Source organism: Bos indicus, chromosome 7 (assembly GCF_029378745.1).
Source record: "Bos indicus isolate NIAB-ARS_2022 breed Sahiwal x Tharparkar chromosome 7, NIAB-ARS_B.indTharparkar_mat_pri_1.0, whole genome shotgun sequence".
NCBI classification, from domain to species: Eukaryota; Metazoa; Chordata; class Mammalia; order Artiodactyla; family Bovidae; genus Bos; species Bos indicus.
Genome location: NC_091766.1, coordinates 45,514,761 through 45,520,603, shown reverse-complemented (window position 1 = coordinate 45,520,603; position 5,843 = coordinate 45,514,761).

Genomic DNA, 5,843 nt, shown 5'->3' with positions numbered 1-5,843 from the left:
ACCACTTGACTTCTTGCTCCAGGATGTGTGGCTCTAGGTGAGTGATCACACTATCATTGTTATCTGGGTCATTAAGATCTTTCTTATATAGTTCTTCTGTATATTCTTGCCACCTCTTCTTAATATCTTCTGCTTCTGTTAGGTCCATACATTTTCTGTCCTTTATTGTACCCATCTTCACATGAAATGCAAGACCAGCCTGTAGGGCAACCCTATACCTGTCCCTGCCTTCACAGGGTACAGTCTGCCCACTCTGAGCCCACAGGGGCACCTACATGTTCCCATAAACTTTCCTTCCGGGAGAGAGAGTGGAACAGAGAAGAACCTGTGTTCTTCTGGGAAACCTTGATTTTTCTGCAGTGAGTCAGCCAAACCTAGGTTCAAATCTCACCTCCCCGCTTGTCTGCTGAGTGGCTGGGACAATTTTCATAATCCATCTCAGTCTTATGGGCAGGCCCACTCTGGCTTGATAGTCCTCCAGTCGAGCCTGTGCCCACAGCTCTGTGATGGTACTTGGTACAAATATGGATCAGGACATTTTCTCCTGTACCGTTTAAGTTGGATGCCCTTCTACTGAGAGCTTCCACGGCAACTTCCAGCGGGTGGGTCCATAGCCCTCCAGGGGAGACCCAGCGCATGGATTGGCTGTAATAGAATCAAGGAAGCCGACTAGTGGCCGTTCCCATAGTGTTGCCTAAGGCCTCAGTTAGATACTTCCACCCTGGGCAGATGAGACACAGGGGCCTTGCAAAACTTCCCACTTTCCTTCCCATTGTTTTTCAGTACTTTTGCAGACTGGGTTGTGGAAGGTTGGGTACCACGTGAAGGACAGGCTGTGGGCATGTGTGCTCAGTCACTCAGTCATGTCCGACTTTTACTCCATGGACTGTAGCCCACTAGGCTCCTCTGTCCATGGAATTTTCCAGGCAGGAATACTGGAATGGGTTGCCACTTCCTGCTTCAGGCAGTCTTCCTGACCCAGGGGTGGAACCCACATCTTCTGAGTCTCCTGTACTCTTTATGCAGATTCTTTACCACTTGAGCGATCTGGGAAGCCCTGAAGGGGAGGCTACAGGGGCTTGAAGTTCCATTTGGACTTGACTCTGGATCCATGCTAAGCACACAACATCCATTTTCATATACCGCCCCCCCCCCAACTTTTAAATTGTTATGACTTGTATACAATACACAAATATGATTATAGCTCAGTAAATTTTTATATGTGCATACACCTATGAAACTACCACCTGAATCAAGTTAGGTAACTGCCAGCATCCCAGAGCTTCCCTCATCAGTACCTGCTTTTCCTGGCAAAGGGAACTATTATTCTATCTTCTCTCACCAACGTTAGTGTTTGCCTGTTTTTGGTCTTAATTTCAGTGGACTCATAAAATAAGTACTCCTGTGTCTACCTTCTTTTGGTCAACATTGTGAGATACATCCATGGTTATATAAGAGGTTTCTTTTTCATTGCTGTTTAGTGTTCCATTGTACAAAGATATAACAATTTATTTTTTCATTTAACAGTTGTTGGATTTATTATTTCTATTTTTTTCCTCTTAAAAGTTACTGGGAACATTCCTAAACATATCTTTTGATGGACATGAGGACTTATTCGTGTTGCAGATTAGTCCAGAATTGGGATTACTGAGCCACTAGGTATATGCATGTTTAGTTTTAGTAGATGTTGTCAATTTTCTGAAATATAGCAATTGGTACTCCCACCAGCAATGTGTGAGAGTTCCATTTGTTCCACATCCTTGGTAATACTTGGTATTATCATTCATGCTTAGCCATTCTAGTGATTGAAATAAGTTTCATAAAAATTCTGTGAGGTAGGTATTACCAAAAGCCCCATTCTACAGACATCGAAACTGAGGCTAGAAGGGAAGCCACATAGCCCACCCAGATCACACAGAATGTGAAGAGCAAGTGGGCAGCAGCGGATCTATATGATTCCTGTGCACCCTGGCTGTATGAGATTTTGTCAGAAAATTTGGGTGTGCCAAAATGATAGGTCTCTTTTTTACATATAATTTTATTTATTTATTTATTTTTGGCTGCGCTGGGTCTTTGTTGCTGCTCTGGATTTTCTCTAGTTGTGGCGAATGGGGGCTACTCTCTAGTTTTAGTGTGTGGGTTCCTCATTGAAGTGACTTTTTTGTGGAGCATGGGCTCTAGGCCACTCTGGCTTCAGTAATTGTGGCTAATGAGCTCAGTAGTTGCGGCTCTCGGGCTCTAGAGCACAGGCCTAATAGTTGTGGTGCATGGGCTTTTTTGTTCTGCAGCATGTGGCATCTTCCTGTACCAGGGATTGAACCCACGTCTCCTGCATTGGCAAGAGAATTCTTTGCCACTGAGCCACCAGGGAAGGCTGATGGCTCTCATTACTTTCTATAGTACCTACTTCCATTTGACAGCAAAAATATAACCTGTTCATTTCAGACGGTTGTATGATCATTCAGTCATTTCAGGGGTGTGCTCAGTCAAGTTGAGGGTTTTGTCCCTCTTCTTCTATCCAGGGTCACAACTATATCCTGAGCTTATGTGATCATGGCATGGAGTGGGAGTTGAGGGGGCTGGAGATTGCCTGGTCCTTGGTCAACATCCATCTTCAACTGCTCATCGAGGCAGGTAGACTTGACCTCTACTAGCTGTGAACTGTCATCCTTGATTTCTACTGTGCCCACAGATGTCTATGTTTGTCCATGGTCTCTGGCTTGGATTGTCCAGATTCTTCTAGGTTCATTTGGTTCTGTTTATTACATCCCACAACCTACTGTCTGCCTATCTAGGCCCTCTTTGAGCAACTTACAGACCAAGCACAGATTCTCTTCACTCTCAGAGCTCCCAAAACTTTTTTGGGGGTCCTATTCTCCCCTTATCCCTGGGTAGAGGGGATTGGGGGAGGAAATGAGAGAGTCTCTTCTCAGAGACCCACCCCAGTAGCTAACTGTAATGCTCTCTTTGATATAATTTTTCCCCACCCCCATTCTTTTGGAAAACTGACTCTGGTATTATCATACCTTCTTCCTGACTCTGCTATTGCTGATGTAAAATATGAGTCCTTCAGCCTCTTGGATTTTCACTGCTCTAAAAGAATTTTCTTGCTCTAAACAGCTTTGGGTTTCAAGAGTCCATTTTGCAAATCAAGATCCAAGAATTTCACTCTTTTTTTCTTTGCATTCAGCACTCTCTCCACAGGAGTAATAAGGAAGTCTTATTTTAGGTGATTTTAGATGGAAGACTTAAGAGTTTGACAACAGGGAAGAAGGAGGGGCTAAGCAGAGGAATGTGAGGCTTAGAGAGGTGAAATAACTTGCCTAAGGTTACATAACAGTCAACAGTGGCTGTGCTCACCACTCTATCAGGAGAGCAAGACTGAGAAAGTTGACACAGCAGGAGAGTACAGCCAGTGGATCTCTGACCATGAAGACTGTGTTACTTCTTAGCTTACATGCTGTCCTATGGGCTATAGGTAGTTGTCTGAGAAAGGGAATGTGATTGAATTCTGGGCAGGAAAATCTGATTTTAGATCCACTGAGAGGGCAGGTCTTCATAGGAATGCTGTCAACCCTTTTCAGCAGTGAAACTCTATTTACAAAAGGAGATCATCTCTAGAAATGAATTCACCATAAAAACCAGATTTTCCCACCTGGACTGTTTGAATCCCAGGGCTTTAGCTTCCCTGGAGGTATAATATGCTGGGTATGGTTAATCAGAAAATATTCCTGGCATTTGAGGATGGGGCTAAAATTCAATATCTGGTTACAGAAGCATAGCTGGTGCTGGAACCTCAGCCCTGCTCTGCAGTAGCTTTGTGACACTGGAAAAGTCCTTTCTCCTTCAAAGATCCTTTTTGATCACATGGTGTGTGGAGTAATTGAAGTAAGCATGAGACTTCAGCCTTCTCGATGCCACTGTGGAATCAGCAGAACTCCGCCTCACACCCCCATATTCCAAGGGGACTGTGTGGAGGCCAGTCCTTTCTGATCTGGTGATTATGTATATGTGCTAAGTTGCTTTAGTCGTGTCCGACTCTATGCAACCCTATGGACTGCAGCTCATCAGGCTTCTCTGTCCATGGGATTCTCCAGGCAAGAATACTGGAGTGGACTGTCATTTCCTTCTCCAGTGATTATGTATAAATGAGTGGAAATTCGTGTTCCCCAGCCTGTAGCTCACAGTCCTGCAACTGTCTTATCTCTCCTGAGTGGAGGGTAAGGTTGATTCAGAAAATGTGAAGCTAAATGAGTCACCCTTGACAGACACTGCTGGCCCCTTCTTAGCAGTGCTTCATCACTGAGTTCCTACCATAGTGGTTTCTCAACTTACCCTTTAAGAATCACTTGAGAGAACTTGTTCAAAGGCAGAAAAACCTGCCCCCAGGGAGTCTGATTCATTAGATCAAGACTGGACCCAGGAATCCTCATTTTTCTTGACCTGATGCCAATTTTTTTGAAGTAAAGAAAATTTTGAATATGTCATACATTTATATGGATTTATATGGATCTTCTCTCTTCACCTAGTTCCCCTCCCCTGAGGCAAACAACTACTTGTTTATCTTTCCTGAGATAATCTATGCAAGGATAGCTGTAAGAGTAATAAGATCTGCATTTAAAAAACAAGACTTTCAGGGAGTTCCCTGGTTAAGACTTCACCTTCCAATGCAAAGGGAGCGTCCCTGGTCAGGGAGCTAAAATACCACATGTCTCCGGCCAAAAAGCCAAAATAGAAACAATACTGTAACAAATTCAATAAAGACTTTAACAATGGTGTACATCACAAAAAATTTAAAAAAAAAGATTCTCTTTGTGATTCTAATGCTGAGGGAGCACAGACATACTTGGAAAAAGCATACTCTTACTTTATGCCAGGCCCTGTGTGGGATCTTCAGATTAGATGTGTGATTGGCACTGATTAGTATGCTCAACAAGACTAGCCGGTGCCACCTGGTATGCCGTAAGCAGGGGAGCAAAGGGACTCCAGTGGGCCTTGACTAGGAGACCAGAAACTGGAGCTAGTGAGGGCAGGGTTGTGCTGTGATAAAAAAAGTATGAGGCCTGCAGGTCCTTTGATCTTCCTGTCATCAGCTGTGGCACCTGGCAGACACTGGATACCACAGCTTGCAGACAAAGACCTGGTAACCCAAGGAGCTGCTTGGCCTCCCTGCCCAGTCCCATCCCACAAGAGCTGTGGGCCTCTGCTTTCTTTAGGGGCCCCTGTGTGGAAGTGTCTTTTGTCTCTTTGGCGTCAAGAATACCAGTCACGTGCTTGTTGGTTAGGTGAGCTGGCGCCTTGTCTCCTGGGGTGGGGTGGCTGTTGTTCCCTAGGCAGAGCAGGGTAGGGTCAAAGTCCCTGACTGGCGAGGGTGGGTGTGGGAATTTTCAGACTTATCCCTTTCCCTTATGGGTTCAGTTCAGTTCAGTTCAGTCGCTCAGTCGTGTCTTAAGGGTTGGGTTCATCCAAAGCAAAATTATCAGGGAGCATCCCACACAAGTGTTCAGAGCGGGTTGGACTCTGGCTGCCTAGTTTGCTGCAGAGCTCTTCCCCAGTCCTCGCCCCCACCCCCCAACTCCCGCCCCAGGCTCAATACACTTATGCAGAACGGATGTTCACCGGTTGAGACCTCCACTCTAGACTTGGGCTCTCCCTGGTTATTTTGGACTAGAGGCCTCTTCAGAAGTCCTTGGCAGGAAATACGGGTTAAGAGTATCAAAAACTCCTTGCACTGCCTCGTTCTGAACCTGTTCCCTCACAAATAAAAAAGGGAATAACGATATTTCACCATATGGATTATTGTGAAGAGTGAGGTAACTCATGTTAGGTTCAGGGGAGGGCAC